General features: G+C 47.9%; 1 protein-coding gene across 4 annotated transcripts in view; it reads right to left on the reverse strand.

Annotated features, from left to right (window-relative positions):
* The window catches only part of SYNE2 (spectrin repeat containing nuclear envelope protein 2), a 311,925-nt gene extending 292,474 nt beyond the window's left edge, over nt 1-19,451 (reverse strand). For 3 of the 4 annotated variants that reach the window (XM_084791618.1, XM_084791619.1, XM_084791615.1), the window contains exon 1: nt 18,282-18,422. The gene's annotated coding sequence lies outside the window, so the exon portion shown is untranslated. Of the gene's footprint in view, nt 1-18,281; nt 18,423-18,641 lie in introns of those variants that run through there. The other variant, XM_084791617.1, reaches the window with a different exon arrangement.
* Between the last annotated feature and the right edge of the window lie 785 nt (nt 19,452-20,236).

Here is a 20,236-nt window from a genome sequence, read left to right on the forward strand (position 1 = left end):
CACAGTAGAACAAGAAGAGTACATCTTCCAAGGCGACAACAGATTTACCTGTCTTAATCCTGGTATTTAAGATGACGGAGAACAACCGTTCAGAAAGCGGATGTGAGTAGCCAACGAGAAAGTGTCATGCACACCTGTTAAGTCAGCGCTGACTAGGGAAAAGAGAGTCGCGTATGACAAGAGCGTAAAGACAGTTTGGAGAAGGCCTGGGGGAGCGTTGCTTACGTAATAGTTTCCATGCTGGGAGCACAAGGAAGTGCGTGTAGAGTATTTAATTTTTAACTCAGTTCTCCCTCAAATTAGCCCTCCTTCCCTCTTTAATAGTACACGTCTCCTTCGCTCCATGCTCCCTGAAGAAGCGACCATGTCTTTGCAGCCAGTTTGAAAACTGGGAATTCTACCTAAACATTTGGCACTCGGCTTCACTGAGCCGCCAGATGACCATCATATGAACTGACTGACAGGAGAGCAGATGGGGGGAAACAGCTGGAAACTCGACTATGGTGTGGATAAATTAGAAACTACATTTCTGTGCCTGGCACGGAGGCACATGCCCTTAATGCCAGTACTTAAGAGGCAGAGGCAGGCGGATCTCTGAGTTTGAAGCCAAGCTGGTCTCCATAGTGTTCTAGGATATCCAGGGCTGCGTAAAGAGAGCCTGTCTCAGACAGACAGACAGACAGACAGACAGACACAGACACACAGACACACAGACACACACACACACACACACACACACAGCTTTTCTAGTGTGTCCCCAGCAGTGTGGTGCTTTTACTTCAACAGATCGTCTTTTGTTGAGAAGGAGCAGAGCCAGTCTTGCTGGCACATGCAGACAGAACGGGCTGAAGGAAGGAGGAGTGTGCCTTTGAGGTGAGCCTGGGATACGCTTAGGTGACTAGAGACATGGCTCAGTGGTTAGGAATGTACACTGCTCTTGCAGAGGACCTGAGTTCAGTCACCAGCAGCTATTTCCGGAAGCTCACAATGGCCTGTGACTCCAGATCTGAGGCTGTCTTCCGGCCCCCGAAAGCACTGTACATACATGAGCATACTCCACACAGAATCACCAGCATTCAGATAATTAAAAATAAAAGATGGGGGGAAAAATGTTCCGAAGGGATGGGGAATTGAACAGAGTAACTACAGACATTGTGACTTAAAAAACAGGTTTGAGTTTGAGGCTAACCTGGTCTACAGAACGAGTTCCAGGACAGCTAGAGCTGTCACACAGAGAAACCCTGTCTTGGAGGAGGAGAAAAATAACAAAAAACAAAAAACAAATTTGGAGCCAGGTGTGGTGGCACGCAACTTTAATCCCAGCACTCCAGGAAGTGGAGGCAGCAGCTCTGTTAGTTGAAGGCCAGCCTAGGATCTCCCTGGGTTTCCGGACAGCCAGGGCTACCCGTAGTGAGACCCTGTGCTCCAACTGTGAACCCTACAGTCGGTGCCACTCGGAAGAGGAATCCTGGGGTTCCAGAACACTTACAACTGTGCTTCTACTTCATTCTCCAACAAAGCCCATCTTTCTCACCTAAGTTAAACAACCAAAGCTATTTGTTGCTGAGTTCCCCCCAAAGGATGGATACAAATTTGCCAGCTCTTAGACACACTTTAGGACCTGATTCATCCTCCTAGCTCCCCAGAAGAACAGACGGTACCGTACACACAGCCTCCTCTTTGTCTTTTTATGTGGAGGGCACAATGACTCCATCAGAAATCTATCTGACCTAAATAAAAATAACAGTAGAATAATAAAAATAAAACTTAATGTCTCTATTTCTGAGATTACAATTCTTCAGGGAGGCTTTCTAATTTTTCACAGTGTTTGGAATTCGTGCACTTTTCAGTGCAGCTGAAATGTCCTACAAGGCAGGTAACCCTGTGGACTCTTGCTCTTCAAGGACTTAGGTCACAGGGGTCTTGAGTTTCTTTCACAGAATTTCAAACTGAGTTTGGAGTCTGCGGGGATTATGTTTCCCTTCTCAAAGCTCTCCTCAGGGACTGAGCCCTGGCCTCACCCCAGCCCACCCCCACACAGGGCAAAGAACCTTCAACGAGAAACATGTTCTAGCACGGGAGAAATAAAATTCAACAATCAGGTACATGCCCAGCATGTGTAGGGCTCTAAAGTCAATGCCCAACTCAGAAAAGGAAGAAAAGAGCGGGGGGGGGGGGTAAGAAAGGAAGTCTCCGTTGCTGAACAACTCAGTCAAACCTCAAGATACCTTACCTTGGCTACAGCATCTTCCTGAATAGACCCAAAACTAACCACTGGAAGATATGGAGAAGGTGGGGGGGACCCCTAAGATGCAAAAAGATCCGTATGATACTTAGAACTGACCTCCAAGACAGATCCTGAGATCTGCTAAGTAATTAAACATCCCTTCTGACCACTAACAGTGCAAATAAACGTGAGCCGCCCTCCTATTTAAGAACGGGGGTTCCCCTTTCTTAAAGGGGACAAACCTGGAGATGCTCAGCCTGAAGATAATAAAACAAAGAAAAAGCTAATATTTATTCAGTACTTAATTTGTGCCACACACTACCCATGAACCGTGACTTTGGCAAGTCTATAAGATACACCCCATCTACTCACTTTAGGGAAACTGGGAGGTTAAACAACTTATCCAAAACCACACAGCAAGCGATTAGCAGGACTAACTTGAACTCAAATACTTTGGGCTTCAAAGACCTCGTCCTTAACCACGAACAGCAAGAAACCTAATAGGCAACATATGTCCAATCCTCTCACTTCCTGCATAATTCTGAAGCGAAATTCAATACCCCATGTCTACAGCAGAATGCTCCCAGTCTCATCTGATCTTGGAAGCTAAGGCTGGGCCCGGCTGGTACTTGGATAAGATATTTACTTACACATTATCTGAACTGTCAACACAGGAGCTAAACAGATGAGGCTAGCCTTGGGGCACAAGCCTGTAATCCCAACACTGGAGGAGGCTTAGGTAGGAGGCCAACCTGGATCACAAAACAAAACAGTGTTGAAAGGAAGAGGAGGAGATAGAGACAGGCATGAGAAAGGAAGGATCATGAAGAAATCAACACTGTGGTCAACGTAATTTAGGGCTGTGTTCATTTATTTCTTGTTTTATTTTATGTTTTTATGGGGATTTTTTTGTCATTATTCTATATGTATAGAATGTGTTTTGTCTGCATGTCTGTCTGTCTGTGTATCACTTGTATGTATATCTATCATGTGGTACCCTGGGAGGGCCCAAAGAGAGTGTCAGAGGCCCTAGGACTGGCATTCAGAGGGTTGTGACCCACTATGTGGGCTCTGAACATTGAACCCAGGTCCTCTGGAAGAACAGCCAGTGCTTTTAACCACTGAGCCATCTCTCTAGGCCCTATTTTGTTTTATTTTTGAAACACAGTCTACAGGACAGGCTGGCCTATGGATCCCTATGAAACTGAGAATGGCCTTGAACTTCTAGCCTCTCTCCAGTGCTGGGGGGAGGGGGGAACAGGGAGGGGGAGCCCATGCAGTCCTGGGGATTAAACCCAGGGCTCTACACATGCCAGGCAACCAAGCCACTGACTGAGCTACAGCCGAAGCCTAGGGACTCCTGTGTGAATTACTACTGTCAGAAATTCTCTATTCTTGGGGCGGCGGGGAGGGGAATCTAAAGAAACATGCTTTTGCCCACTATTGCATTTGGCTGGCAAATGCGTGTGATACATTAACTAACAAAACTGGTTTCGCAGCAAATGAGAAGCTTAAGATCTTGGAATTCTTACCCCGGGTATAGTCTAGGATCTACCAGCTAAGCCAAGAATATTTAAAGTGGATTAGATTTGATGTGTGCTGGGCTTTCGGGACAGAGGAATAAAGCAAGAACCAGTGTTTACAACACCTCAAGAACAAACAATGACGCCAAGCATCTAGGCGAAAAGGAGAAAGGGCGAAACCTAGAGACAGTGGTGAATGACTGCAAGGCTCCCAGGGTTTGGAAATATTCAAATGAGGGAAGCCTAACAACTGTCCATAGTGATAATCTCTAGGGAAGGGCGCTGTGAGTGCCAGAAGAGCAGAAAGTGAAAATAAAACAGGGGAGGGGCCATGCACGCCTGTGTGCTGGGTTCGGGTAATGAAAATATGATCTTTAAAGACACTTAAAGTTCCAGACTTGAATTTTTAAATGCACAACGGGTATTTACATTCTAATAGTTATTTTTACTACTTCTTTATGTATTGTGTTTGGAGTCATCCGGAAGTCAGAGGAAAAATTTTGGGGGGTCAGTTCTCTTCTGTTATATGGGTCCCCTACATCATAGTCAGATTGTCAGGCTTGGTGGCAAATGCCCCTACCTGCTGAGCTATCGTACTGGCCCTGCAGATGTCATTTTTATCTGCACCAGGATCACATGTTCCTTCATTTTCTAAAGGACACACCAAGCTGGATGTAGTGGCACAACGCCTGTAATCCAGTGATTCAGGAGGCTGAGGCAGTAGGATGGCAGGTCCCAAGCCAGCCCGGGCAACTTAACAATGTGTTGTTGTTGCTGTTGTTGTTGTTGTTGCTGTTGTTGTTGTTGCTGTTGTTGTTGTTTGGGGAGTGGTTGGTTGGTTGGTTTGGGTTTTTTGTTTTTGTTTTTGTTTTGTTTCTTGTCTTTTGTTTATTTGTGTGTTTGGTTTTTTGAGACAGGGTTTCTCTGTAGCAACAGATTGCCCTGGCTGTCCTAGAACTCTCTGTAGACCAGGCTGGCCTCAAACTCAGAGAGATCCACCTGCCTCTGCCTCCCAAGTACTGGGGCTAAAGGTGTGTGCCACCACTGCCTGGCTAACAATGCTCTGTTTCAAAACAAAGATAATAGAAAAGAGTTCAATCTCCAGCACTGCCAAGGTAATAACAAGTCAAATAGAGGGAAAACTATTAAAGACGAAAGGCTACAAACTCAGGTTAAAGACGAGGCTCAATTGGCACTGTACCTGCCTAGCACACAGGAAGCCCCGGGTCCCATCCCCAACGCCATCTGAACGGTGTAGCTGAGCATGCCTGAAATCCCTTCAGCTGGAAGCGGGAAGAGCAGAGGCTCAGTGCTACAGGTCACACGATACCCCTGGGATCCATAAAATAATCAACCATAAAATCCCCATAAAATAATCAACAACAAAGCAACATTCTCTTTCCATCCCAAGCTCCTCTCCAATCTAAGTAAGACAGGGCTCATCAAATTAAGTTTTTACCCAAATGATTCAGAAGTCAGAGAAAGGGGGCCTTACAGCTCTGAAAACTCCAGACACTTTAAAAATAAATATTAGAACACGAGACATAAAATCGGAGAATGGAGTTCACGTGACAGCAATCAGCTGACAAAGAAGAGGCACCCAGGTGGAAGGAAGGTGCCTGCAGAGTTGAGAAGCAAGCGTGGGGCTGGTGTGCCGAGATGGTTATAAGCCACTAGTGGTGTTGGGAATTGAACTCAGGTCTTCTGGAAGAGCAACCAACGCTTGTAACCACTGAGCCATCTCTCCATCCCCAAGGCCAGCGTTTTATCGGGCTATGATGATACACATTTGTTGGAGGCCCAGTTTCTAAAAATGCTGAGTGAGGATGGCTTAGACCTAGGCAGCACAGTTAGAGTTTGTCTCAAGAGTAAAAACTGGGGCTGGAGAGATGACTCAGCAGTTAAGAGCACTTACTGCTTCTTGCGGACGACCAGGGTTTGGGTCCAGGCACCTACATCAGTCAGTTCACAAGCACCTTGTAACTCCAGGCCCAGGGAATCTGATGCACTCATGTGCACAAACCTTCACACAGTCACATCATCTCATAATTAAACAACTAAAAATAAAAATAAATTTAAACATATAAATAAGGAAAAGAGTAATAAAAGGAAGGAGAAAAGAGGGAGAGAAAAAGGAAAATTTGCTTTCAATTAATAATTGAAAGTCAGGCAGTGGTGGCACATGTGTTTAATCCCAACACTCAAGAGACAGAGGCAGGCAGATTTCTTAAATTTGAGGCCAGCCTGGTCTACTGAACAAGTTCCAGGACAACCAGGGATATAGTCTTGAACACTGTCTTGGAAAAAAACCATAATTAAAGCTGAGTGCAGTGGCACATGCCTGTGATCCCAGCACTTGGGAGGCAGAAGCAGGTGGATCGTCTACAAAGCGAGTCCAGGATAGCCAAGGCTACACAGAGAAACCCTGTCTCAAAAAACAAAAACAAAAACAAAAAAAGAAAAATCGTAATTAAGCTAACTAAATGCACTCGGGCTGCCTACCTCTCTAGCCATGTACGTGCACATGCCTGTGGTAGTCTCAGGTAATACTGTGTGTGACAGTCTCATGTGACCCAGGGTCTCATGTAGCCCATGCTAGCCTTAAAGTCTCCACGTAGCTGAGGTTGAGCTTGACTTTGGACTTCTGATCTTCCCCTCTCTGCTCCCTGGGTGCTGCGATTAGAGGCAGGCACCACCATAGCCACTTTATGCGGTGCTGGGGGCTGACCTAGGGCTTCGGGCGTGCTAGCCAAATGCTCTAGAAATTGAGCTACATCCCCGGCTTTCTCTGATTCATCTTTTTAGAACATTTTCATGAAACATGAATCAGCTGTTTTGGTCGGGTACCCCCACCCCCTGCCTTGCTATCAGAATATACTCTGAATACTCTTGCAAGTCAAACCCACCCAAATTAACCATAATAATCACTACCTACGTCTCTAATTGTTCTCCCTCACCAAATTCTACCCCGAACATGTGTTTTCCTTCAGTATGAAATTCACCCTCTTCCATTCTCTGTGCATAAACCCTCCTGGATCATTATAGGCCAATTACATACACAGTTCAACCATGCTAGTAAAATTAGCCGCAGCATCCCCAAAGCTGGCATTAATCACTGCTGGCCGTGCACACCCGGAGCACTCGGCTTTTCTACAGCCATCACTTCCTGTGTTCCAGAGACCGTGGAGACTTGTTCACTGGCCACTTTCCCCAACTGCTAAGCATTCAGAGCCATGCCCGCTTTGTTTCTGATCGCCCCTGCCACCTGTCACTTGGGCATAGTCCCCTGAACTGAACACAATGCAATGGTTATTATTTTCAACGTGACTGGATTATGAGCCACCCCCCCCCAGGGAAATAGTTGGGTACACCTTTTGAGGGTGTCTGTGAGGGCTTTCCCAGAGAGGACTGACCTGGGAAGAAAAGAGACACCCTGAATGTGGTTGGTGCCAGCTCCTACATGGAGTTCTAGACTAGATAAAAGGGGAAAGAAGCTTCAGGGGTAGGTGGTGGCTGGACAGAAGGGAAGAAAAAAAGGGAGGAGGTACAGGGAGGGGGAAAGAAGGAAAGAAAGGTAAAGAAGAGTTCATGGGGAAGTCAGGAGTTCAAAGTCATGGTCAGGTGCACCACACATTTGAAGTCTTGCCTGGGCTACAGGAAACTCTGTGTGTGTGTGTGTGTGTGTGTGTGTGAGAGAGAGAGAGAGAGAGAGAGAGAGAGAGAGAGAGAGACAGAGACAGAGACAGAGACAGAGACAGAGACAGAGACAGAGACAGAAACCACTGATCACCAGGGTTCCTCTCTACCTCCGCTCCCTGACTGCACACTCAATATGACTAGTGCCATGCCTTCCCCACCACAGCAAACTGGGCTCCCTCAAGCCCCAAACCTTCCCTCCCTTAAGCTGCTTTTGTCAGCTATCTTCTTCACAGCAGTAACGCTGTAGTAGTACTTGTGGCCACATGTTCTGCAGGTGTTGTGCTGTTGTTGCTTGTGTTACCCACAAACCCTAACAACACGCAGCATGTGTTCCCTTCACCTCATTTTCCTCCGCTCCTGTTAGGTGTTCCACGTAACGCAGCCTGTATGCTCCAGAGCCAGGATCCGAGCCGAGGTCAAGCTGCCTTTAGGGACCATGTTCTCAACTCCACGGCACCAGAGTCCTAAACTTCACTGTTCCAAGACCGACAATGCCGCACGGGAGCCAGGCTCAGCATGTGTTGGGAGAGCCCAGTCAATTGTGTTGAATCCATGGGGTATCTATAAATAGACTGACGGTGTCCAGGAATCGACCATTTCTCTCCTTCTACTCTGACTCCCTCTCCCCCCCCCCCAGTTTCCCATCCCCCAATACAATTCAGAACAGAAATCACTTAAGAAATAGGGAGCGCGTCCGTCCTCTCATGCCCTGCAGTATACACAGAGCAAGTTTACAAGGCTTCGCTGGTATGTACGTAGATCCTGAGAAAATATGCCAGGTCATTTCAAAACACGCTTTCCCTGCTCAGACCTGAAATCAGCAGCAGTTGCTAAGAAAACACACACGGCCAACCGTAGACAACGAGATGACTCACAGAGCGAGCCGGCTCACCCTCTGGCTCCCAGTAACAGCACCCACAAAGAACCTTCGAGACTCAATTGTCAGCTCGCTGTGGTGAACAGCCAAGAGTGTCTTTTCGTGCAGGCCAGAAAGGAAAACGCTCGGGTCTTGAGGAAACATTTTTTTTAAATTAATTATTACCCGACAGAGTTGGAGCTTCCCACAACGAGCAAGCAAGCACAAAGACCTCAAAGGTGGCAAGCTGTCTTTGTAAAGCCTTGTTTGTGCCCTGATATCTCAACAGGGGAAACTTTTCCTCGATGTCACCAAACGGGTGACTCTGAAGGATGTTTTGACAAGAGCATGCCAAGAACCCATTTTCATTGCCAACATAGAAGTGCACATAATAAACAGGCATTTCACTTTTAATGAGCAGAGTTTATGGTCATGCCTTCTTTTCAGCTTTTCCTCCCCTTTCAGATTTTTTAACTAACACTTTGGCTGTGCATCAGTGTACCCACAACCTCTTCCCATGTTGCCTACAACACAATTGTCACAGCTTTTAGACCTTCGGGTGGTGGGGTTCTGTATCCATTTGAGGAGCCTGGGGATGCCCATGAGCAACCTTTGGTATAAATGTGTCCCACACACCACATCACTTCCTCCTCAGATAGCTGGGCTGGACACGGTTTGAGGTTCTTGAGGCTTTAGAGACAAACCTGAAACTGCTCATATGAATTGTAGCTGGCCCTGCTTCTGAGTGAGCATTGTTTTAAAGTGAAAATTAGCTAACTCCTGTGGTATGAGCCTTTGATTAATGACTCATGCCTAGGCAGCGAAGCACGGAGACCTTAGTCATAGGTGATCAAATCAGCCTTGTGCTCCTGATACCACAACTTGATTCCTGGGCCTGAGAAAAACAGGTAGTGTCTGAGTAAATCTGTTCTGCTCTCTCTGCACAAAACTAAACACCTCCCAGGCCGATCTCGGGCAACCCGTGTTGTTCTAACCTTCAAGAAAAGATCGCTCGTAGCACACTAAGACTAGGGTGACTTGTTTTGGTTTGGTTTGGGGGTGTTTTGTTGTTGTTTGGTTTGGGTTGGGTTGGGTTGGGTTTTTTGTTTGTTTGTTTGGTTGGTTTGGTTTCTGTTTGGGGTTTCTATTGGGGGGGGTTGTTTTGTTGTGTTTGGTTGGTTCTGAGGCTAGAGCCCAGGTCTCCCACATGGCAAGCACAGGTCCACCACTGACCTGCAGCCTCAGCCTAAATGAGGCAACTAAACCACTAGAATGAGTCATGAGAACTCTTAGCTGACATGTAAAACTCCCAGCACTCAGGAGGCAGAGGCAGGTGGATCGCTGTGAGTTTGAGGCCTGCCTGGTCTACAAAGTGAGTCCAGGACAGCCAAGGCTACACAGAGGAACCCTGTCTCAGGGAAAAAAAACCTGCCTTCCAAACCTTTAAACCCTTCTCATGCCCACCCTTTCCCCAAAGCTGCCTTTAAAAGTAAAAGTGTCTCTGCAAGCACAATCCCAGGGAGACTAAATACATTTTACTACTCTGGAATAGGATCTGTAAATAGAACATACAAGATGTTAGTACAATCCTGCTGGACATAAAACCTTAATAGCACTCATGAATAACAAGCCCACTTACATGCAATGACGTCATGCTAACCAGGATGCATAGATATGCACGGCTGCACTGGTTTTCTTTTATTCATCTTCTGTACAAATGAACTCTAGAGAAATTTATCTATAAGGTCATGCAAACCAGCTTCAAATTTGTCTCAAGCATCTTAATAATCAACTGACATAAAATCCAGTTTCTTATGGGTAAAATGATACAATACAAAGAATTTATCTCAAAACTCTCCAGCACGGGGTGGGGGGTGGGAGGATGGGGGGGGGCTGCAAAGCGAAGGTGAAGATGGTAAGTTTTGCCATCACTGGCACCAGAAATGGCTACAGGAGATCCATTCATTGTTACCTCAGCTTGTGAGTACATTATAAATCTTTCCAATTAAATGTTTCATAAATCAATTTACTACTGTTCTAGCACCAGACACAATTTTTATCATTTCTGAATTTTCATTTCACCTATATCATTATTCACTTGGGGAGGGGGTTGGGAGTTTGGCCGTCATCTTTGTTATTTATGTAATATGTGCATGTGCATAGGCCGGCATGTGCATGCCATGGTGCACATGTAGAATTCAGAGGACACCTTTCAGGGGTCAGTTCTCAAGTCTATAGCTCAAACTCAGCTCATCAGGCTTGGTGCCAAGTGCCCTGACTCACTACCTACCTACCTACCTACCACCTACCTACGTATCTATATACCTACCTGCCTACCTATATATATACCTACCTGCCTACCTATATATATATACCTACCTACCTACCTATCTATCTATTTACTGTTAGGCAAAATGCCACCAACTGAGTCATATCCCCCAACTGCTAGTCTTTCCAAGTGCTGGGATTACAGACACAGTCGCCATGCCTGTACTAACTACGGTTAGGGTTGTCTATATGATACTTTGTCGGTTCCACCTAGTGTTCTTCACACACACTGGGGGAGGGGAGGGCATGGCACACTTCTACACTGAAACCCATAGCCTTTAAGAGCTAGGAGAATTCTCCACTACCCTCTGCTCCTCTACTTCAGCGGCTCTGGAGCATATAGCAGAATCCCTTTCCAGGCTTGTTTACAGACTGCTAGTCCCACAGACAACTGGTCTCCCAAACCATATTTTTGTTTCCTGTTATTTTGTCTGGGGGAAAGTTGAGGTGGGGTCTTACTGTGAAGCCCTGACAGGCATGGGACACATTATATAGAAAAAGTTGGCTTTGAACTTTTGGCACTCTTTCTGCCGCTGCTTTCTGAGTGCTTGGGGGTTACAGGCATGGAACAGCCATGGCCAACTTCCCAGACTGCACTGTGAGAATCAGTTGCTCCTACTATCTCTAGGTAGTGGACACATCTTCCCTCCAATGATCGCCAGTGACCGGCCTCACTACAGCAGTGTGCAGGCATTTCTCCTACCGCACAGCCAGGTGAGAGCAAAAGGACACCGACTTTCCTCTCGGTACCAGACCTGGGACCAAACAGACACTGACAAGATGACTACTTGCAGGATTTGAATACACACTCAGACACACAAAGGAGCTACTCAGCCACTGACACACAGACGCAAAACCAAGAGCCGGAAGCTGGCTTTTGTGAAATGGGTTTCTCTGGCCTGAGGACCTGAAGCAGCTGTGTTTCAACTCACCCCCATGGGGAGAGATGCTTTTGAATACAGTGCTCAGAGCTTCTGGGACCTGGTAAACATCAACAGGGATAGATTCCTTCTCCCCATTCCCCTCCCTCCTCCTGAGGCTGTCAGGGGAAAGAAAATCTAGTGTGCCAGGCCGACTTGACTATGTGCACCCCAATCAACAGCTTGTGCCTGCCTGATACTCCAGAGCTCCCTAGATGTTCTATGGCCTCAATTGTCCATGACACATGAGTCAGCTCAGCATAGGGCTGAGTTACAGGACCGGGTATAGAAGGCATTTGAAAGTCTGGCCTTTTGGAGGCATAAGTAAGAGGATGACAAGTTCGAGGCCAGCCTAGTTTACATAGTAAGTTCCAGGCCAGGCAGGATTTCAAAGAGACTCTAGCCCAAAAACAAGGCAAGTGGGGAAATGGGACACTTCTTTGTTTGGCTGGATATGCTGGCCTATGACTTTAATTTCAGCAATCTGGAGTTCAAGGTCATCCTTAGCTACATAGCTAGTTTGAGCTAGCCTGGGCTCCAGGAAACCCTTTCTCTGATTTCTGAGTTTCATTTCTTTCTTCAAACTTTATCAACTAGATTATATTTGAGAATCCAATCACCTAAAAAAATTTCATTTTTTTCTTCTGTTTTGTTTTGGTTTTTTGTTTTGTTTTTCAAGACAGGGTCTCTCTGTGTAGCCTTGGCTGTCCTGGGCTTACTTTGTAGACCAGGCTGGCCTCAAACTCACAGCAATCCACCAGCCTCTGTCTCCTGAGTGCTGGGATTAAAGGCATGGGCCACTACGCCCAGCTTATTTTTTTCTTCTAATAAAATAGTAAAATAAAGATCATAACCAGCCAGTGTTACTACTGTGTGAGTGAATACATGGTTTTCTTTCTTATTACTGTAATATAGACTTTAGAACAGACGAGAAATAAAGGCATAAGGATAGTGCCAAGCTCAAAACACAGAAGATGCTGGTGTGGCCATTCAAGCCCATAATCCCAGCACTCGGGAGGCAAAAGCAGGAGCATCCTACAAGTTCAAGGCCAACCTAGTCCAAGTAGCAAGACACTGTGGGGCGCGGGTGGTGAAGGGAAAGAAGGAGAGAAGAGAAGGTGAGAGAGAGGAAGGGAGGGGAGCACGCCCCTCTATGGCTTTCACAACCCACAGGAAGTGGTGTAAAGCAGCTTTCAAAGAAACTGTGATGAGCTGCAATCATTACTGAAAGCATCAGGAATGATAGCCAGCAACCAAGAATGGAGATAAAAATAGTTTTGTTTGTTTTTTACTCTTGGGCCAGTGAGATGGTTCAGCAGGTAAAGGCGTTTGCCACCAAACCTGACCACCTGAGTTCAATCCCCGGCACTCCCCTGGAGAAGGAGAGAACCGACTGCCACAAGTTACCCTCTAACCTCTGTATGTGTGCCATGGCATACACATGTGTACGTGTACACATATATGAATTTTTTAATGAAAGAAAAATAAGAAAAGAGGGAAGAGAGAATCAGTTAATGAGAAAAAAAGGAAAAGAGTACAGAACTGGGTCACTGAGCTCCAGCTCCCCCACATCTCTGCTAAGTGATGCTCTGTGTGTGAGAAGTCGGTCTCTCCAACCACAGGACATTTCAAGGCCTTGACGTCTAGGCCTTAGATGCTGGTAACAAAAGCCACTGACCCCTAAACACTGTCTCTAGATCCTGCTTCCGAACGGCCAACAGTGCTGGGTCGGGAAAAGGGACCAGGGGGAGGTGGGTGGACTTCCCCCTCACACTTGGTGCTACAAGCACAGCTGTAAAGTCACTGCAAGCAGATTTCCCTAGAGATAAAAACCAGAAGTACAAAGTATTTATGAAGACTAAACTGATACATCAGAACTGAAACCCAGAAAAGTAACCCTGAAGACAATGGGAGACACTGTTGTGGTTTAAGGGTGACCTCCAAACTGGTGAAACCCAATCACCATCCCCACAGTAGTGAGAGGTGGGACCTTAAAGAGGCAACAAAGTTGGGGCCTGCAGGAGTGGGTGGCTGATGTCATGGCAGCATCCCACCCGGACTGGCCTTGACTTTCCTTCACAGGTCAATGCAGCAAGAAGGTCCTGTAAGGTCCTGGCCTTCCATAAAGTTCTATGTACTATAAATTGTCCAGTCTGGACTGTTCTGTTACAGCAATCAAAACTGGGTAATCTGATAAAGGACTTTCCGTAAGAATACACAAAGAATCCTGAAAACAACATAAGAAAAAAAATGCAAAAAAGATAAAGGAATGCCTAAATCACCATCATCATCATCATCATCATCATCATCATCATCAACATCATCTTTTTAGTTATAACGGGCCAAAGAGATAGGCACTATATATACACATGTACTAATAAGTAAAATAAAAATTTTAGTAAGTAAATACTAAGAAATGATCTACTGATGTAACAACATAATAGAATCTAACTAAAAGAAGTCAAAGCAAATAAAAAAGAGAGAATATGCAATCCCTTCCTAAGATTTCAGATTCAGCCCTGAGGCAGAGGCATGCAGATTGTTGTGAGTTCGAGGCCAGACTGGTCTATACCAAGGCTACACAGAGAAACCCTGTCTCGGGAAAAAAAAATTCAGGTTCATTGAGTCACAGTTTTCTTTCTTTCTTTCTTTCTTTCTTTCTTTTTTTTTTTTAAAGATTTATTTATTATTTATACAGTAATCTAGCTACATGTACCTAGACACCAGAAGAGGGCACTAGATCTCATTACAGATGGTTGTGAGCCACTTTGTGGTTGCTGGGAATTAAACTCAGGACCTCTGGAAGAGCAGCCAGTGCTCTTAACCTCTGAGCCATCTCTCCAGCCCAAGTTACAGTTTTCATTGATCATGTGGAAAGGACGCTAGAGGAGGCCAGAGGGAGATGGTTCCACATGTCTATATTTGAGTCAAAACCTTAGAAAGCCAACCATGGTGGAACAGGGCAGGACGCCTAGCCACTCAGGAAACTGAGGCAGCAGAATCACTTGAGCCCAAGACTTTGAGACCAACCTGAGCAACACGGGGAGCAAGACAGGATCTTACTCAGACAGGCCTCCCGCCTCTGCCTCCCAAGGGCTGGGGTGATAGGTGTGCACACCACATAGCTCCCATCATTTCTATCAACACTGCCTCAATAGTAGAGCGCCTAACCACAGCAACCAACTAACCCCACCACAACCAGGTTCTTTCCTGCCTCGAGGCCTCTGTACATGACCCGCTTCCAGGCCTGTCTCCACCCCACAGGCTCCTATCCCACCCACAGCTACTTCCTTCCCCCTTTCAAGTCTCAGCACCACTGTGACCTTCCCGGAGCCTCTGGTTACCCTGCCTCGGCTCTCCACCCTTCCCTTCCCTTCTATTCCACAAAGAGCTGAGGAGGACCTACTGCGCACCCGGCGCGCTTCTGGATTCTAAGCACACAGCTCACACCTGGAGTTAGCCACTTGGTAGGGAAAAACAGAAGGATACGTCAAGATCCTCCGTGACAACATAGCAAGTTCAAGGTCAGCCTGGGCTACCTGACTCGGTCTCAGAAAAAGAAAGAAGAAAAGATACAGCAGTGGATAAAATGGCTGAGAGGGAGCATGGGCAGGAATGTGTTGGTATGGAAAGACAAACTATAAACTACCGAGTGGTGCATTATCCATCAGGCAGCCACAGGTGCGCTGGCGACAAACGTAATGAAGAAAGAATGGGAACTGTTGGAGTGACTGGGATCTTAAATCTGGGGGTTACTGAGTCAATAGCATGGAGCGGCACAGGGGTTACAGAGAGGAAATCAGGGGAGCGACCACAGCTCAGGCCGACCCTTAGCAGCAAGAAAGCTGGCATAAAGCCAAGCGTGGTGGCGCATGACTTTTTAATCCCAGCACTCTGGAGGCAGAGGCAGGAGGATCGCTTCGAGCCAGCCTGGTCTACAGAGAGAGTCCAGGATAGCCAAGGCTACACAGAGAAACCATGTCTTGGAAAAATACCTAAAAAGAAAAGAAGGAAGGAAGGAAGGAAGGACGGACGGACGCTGGCATAACTAAGACACCTGGGCAGGTCAAGGAGCGAGCAGAGGTGAGATCCGGCGGGTAACCGGATGAGGAAACTAGAAACTGGAGGTGTGACTAAGGCTTTTAGGGGGTTTGGAACCGCAGGATGAGGTGATCGAATTCACTCTTCAAACGCTGTGATTAAACTGGACATGATGAAGCACCCACAATCCCATCCACTCTAATGACAGCTATTTGGAAGGTTGAGACAGGCAGATCCCAACCAAGTTCAAGGCCAGCCTACGCCACTTAGCAAGTCCTGTTCTCCAAATAAAATAGAAAAGGACTGGGGTAGAACTCAGTGGTAGGATGTAAAGCCCTGGGTTTAATCCCTAGTAAATAAGCAAGTCCTGCTCGCCAAATAAAATAGAAAAGGGCTGGGGTAGAACTCAGTGGTAGGATGTAAAGCCCTGGGTTTAATCCCTAGTAAATAAGCAAATAAATACAAAGTGTGTGGTTAGTTTAGCAATGTACTTCACTTACCACCTACTTTCCCCACTATATAAAGGAAGTGACTACAGCTGCCTTTTCCACACTGTATTCCCAGCGCCTAGCACATTGCAACCTACGTACTCAATAAACACACATGAGCAAGATAATCATTTAGACTATATATGGGTTCAAAATAAGCACCTGACAAATGACCCTGACTAGTATTACCAGGGTGGCCAAGAGCCCAGCACAGTGACTGTCACACTGCACAGTGATTCGCAACTGCATAAATGATTGTTTGTGAAGTTACTGAACATCTCTACCTAAATTACACAACAAGTCACACAAACGAATGACAAATGGCTTTTCGTCCCTGGCAGTTATTAGATTGGGACCAATTCCGTTTTGAATCTTCCATTAAACTCTCACCTGATGCTACTGAGGGCACAACCCAGACTCAACCCACTGTGAGTCAGTCCTTTAAACACACTGCGGTATTCAGCGACACCATTAGCCCAGGTCCGCTGAAACGCTAATAAAATTTAAGTGGGTAAAATTGAACTTTTTTTAAAAGCTGGTTTAATTTTGATTTTTTTTTAATTCAAATAGAAGCTTATAAAACCATGTGTGGTGGCCCACCCTTGTAATTCCAGTACCTGGGAAGGGAGGTGGAGGTGGGGACTAAGGAGTTGAAAGCCACCTTGGATTACATAACAAATCTGAGGCTCTCCTTCACTGCCAGAGACCTTTTATCCAAACAAAACAAAAGAGAAGCTAGGTCAGCATAGACTAAAACCCTTCCACATTTTAGTCAGTTTGACTTCACCAGCGTCCTCCGCAATAAAACTTTATGAGTGTTACACCTGTTCCCACCGCCCCGAGTGCGTAGGGAGATGCGGAGGAGGAGACCGCTGACAGGCAGGGCAGGGGCCACACTGTAAGTAGTCACCACCGCAGGAAAAGCCTTTGGAAGTCTTGAGAATTTTTCAGAAAGAAAACTGGAGCTCCAGTCGTGCATTGAAGCGTGTAAACACACCAGAAATCCCAGGCCATAAAAACTCAATGCTCCCTCTCCCGTGATGGCGTTTTTTACCGGCATGCTGTGGGGGAGGCCAGGTATGTCTAACTGTGTCCCCACCTGAACAAGCGATGGAATCATTGGAGCATAGCCACAGAGTTACCTGCAGCCAGGGCTTTGGAGCGACGGAAACTTTCAGGGGAGCAGGTGAAGTTGCTTCAAATGAAACTTTCAAGCATTTTTTTTTAAGCCCTGCAAAGGGAGAAGCGGCCACAGAGACCCTCCCGGGTTTGGTTCGGGCTGGCCGGTACTTGTGCTGCCTCTCGGGACCAGACGCTCCCTTCCACTAGGCGAGGGGAAAACAACTTTCGGAAATAAGGCGCGTCCACAAAGGCAAGTATTAAGTGGACTTCTTCACCACCACCACCACCACCCCCAAAGAAGCGGCTAGAAGCGACTCCTGTGGCCTTAGATGCAATCCACGGCCCCCACTCCTGGCGCCTTTTCAGACCTCAAGGGAGAGACCCTAAGGAGGACCAGGTGCTACCGTCAGATCCTAAAGGCAATTGCAGAGACAACAAAGACCGCAAGCGATCAAAATGGAATTATAATCCCCGCGGTCCCAGCGCCCCCTTCTCCGCCCTGGGGAGGGCCAGTGTCGCCGCGCCCGACCCTTCTCCTCCTGAACGACGGACCCGCGTCCGGTCCACCGGTGGTGCGCCCCGGCCGCAGGTTCTCCAGTCCCCGGGGGTAGCCTCCCACCGCCCGTGGTTTTCCAATCTCTGCGCCGCAGCTCCAGCGTTCCATCTCACACCCTGTTCAAAATCTTTCCCGCCCAGGCGTGACGCGAGGAATGCAAACAATCAGCCGAGCGCGCCCGCCTGGGCCAGGCTAGGGGGACGGTGGGGAGCCCCGGGGCCGAGCCTAGTGAACCGGGCCCGGAGGTGACACAAAGAAGCCGGGGACACCAACGCCAACCGCTGGCGCTCGCCGCGATCCCCGGGGTGCCCCGCCCGCCGCTAAGTTTGCAGCGCCCCGCTGTCCCCGCCCGAGCGAAGTTTCCCGCGGCCCGGCTGGGAGCCCCGCATCCGGAGGCTCCGTGGGCCCCCGGGCTCCCCGCCGGGCTCGGGGGACTCCGCTAAGCTCCCGCCCGCCCCTTCCCCGCCCTCCTGCCCTCGCAGGGCGCTTTGGAGGCGGAGGACCCCCGCGGCCGTACTCACAGATATCTGCCCGGCTAGTAGGCGATGATGGGAGCTCGACCCGCCCTGCTCCGCGCCCCTCTCGCTTTGCTGCCTTGATGGCGCCCCTCGATCGCTCTCCCGCTCGCTCTTCCGTGCGGCCGAAGGCTTGCGGCGCAGCAGAGCGCGCTCCGCTCTGGACCGGAGGCTGCAGACCACGCCCCGCGCCGCCCGGCCCGCCCAGTCCCGCGCTCGCCACCGCCCGGAGCAGCGCAGTGGGGGCGGAGCCACCTCCCCGCGGCCACCGCAACTTTCCCTCGGCCTCCGAGAGCCTTGCAGGTGGCCGGAGCGACGCACTAACTCCGAATGAAGGTTCACCACTCTCTCTGCCTCTGAACCTACCCGCAGCTGGAGACAAAGGGGAGGCCGACTCTCGCAGAACACTTTTCAAGCGGGTTTCACTTCTTCACTGTATGTGGTCGCCTGGATGCACGAATCCGCGACCGGACCGCGAACCGGTTCTTGAAACCAGAAGGAGCCTTAACAGAACACGGACTTTTCATCTGCTTCTTCGAGTGCCACGGAGTCCAGACCTCGACGTCACCTCCGGAGATGAGATAAAGAGGCGCTTATTTAACAATGCAGATTAATGACCCCCCCCCCCTAAGCCTGGAGGCGGGGATGTGGAGAGCCGCCTCAAACATCGACAAGAGAAAGTGGGTCCTTGGGAATCCGTCCTGCAGGTGTCAGCTGGATTTTCCAGCAAATTGCTCAATCCTGTGGACTCAGGATGACATCACCTGACTCCCACTCTGCTCCTGAGCCGCTATTACAGTATTAAGACTCTTGGAGCAGACAAACGCGTCACCTCACTGTTAGTACACAATGCGGTGGCCTAAAAGAACCCCTCTACTGAGTTTCTAACTCAACCAGATTGAACTTCGTGCAAGCCCAGCCTCGTGTATGCTGTGTAGCTGCAAAATCTTACCTGGATTGCTTATTGCGCTGCTGATGGCCCAAGCTAAATGGTAAGGGTCGGAGATTAAAAGTATGACTATGTGTTCTGCTAATCCATGTTTCTGGGCAACATTTAAATTATTACCCACGCTTGCGGGCAATAAACACTTTCCTCTCGGAGAGGTGAAACAAGTAAATTATGAAAATAGACATTTTATTGTCTTTCTTCCCAAAACAGTATCTGCATATTCTAGGTTCACCCTGACAGGTTTTGGCTCTTAGAGTGTTTGCTACACTTCAGGTACCGGCTTGGTGGGTGGAGCTGGAGGTGTAGTTCAGTTTGTAGAGTGCTTGCCTAGCGTGCTGGAAGCTCCGGCTTTGATCCCCAACACTTCATATAAGCTTGAAGTGATGCTACACACTTGTAGTCACAGCACTCAGGAGGTGGAGGCAGGAAGGCTGGGAAGCCAAGGCTAGCCTCAGCCACACAGCCAGCCTGAGGCTGGGGTACCGGAGACTCTATCTCTGGCTCTTTTGCCTGCTTTTGGGGCCTTTTCCCTCTCACTGGGCTGTCTTGTCCAGCCTTAAAACCAGGGGAGGTTCCTAGTCTTATTACAACGTGATATACCATGTTTGCTTGAACTCCATGGGAGCCCCGCCCCTTTCTGAAGAGAACAGAGGAGGAATGGACGGGTAGGGGCAGAGGGAGGGAAGGGGAGGGGAAACTGTGTGTGTGTGTGTGTGTGTGTGTGTGTGTGTGTGTGTGTGTGTGTGTGTGTGTTTACATTTAAATTATACCCACGCTGCTGGCAATAAAAGCTTTCCTCTCTGAAAGGTGACACAAATAAACTATGAAAATACACGTTTTATTGTCTTTCTTCCCAAAACAATATCTGCGTGGCATTTCTTGTATTTCAGGATGTGCATGTGTGTGTGTGTGTGTGTGTGTGTGTGTGTGTGTGTGTGTGTGTGTGTGTGTGTTCCATAAAACAAGAAGATCCCTTCTCTTTGATCGCAGAGCCAGCTCTCCCTGAAGTCAC

This window comes from Acomys minous, assembly GCF_964271855.1.
Source record: "Acomys minous genome assembly, chromosome: 8".
NCBI classification, from domain to species: domain Eukaryota; kingdom Metazoa; phylum Chordata; class Mammalia; order Rodentia; family Muridae; genus Acomys; species Acomys minous.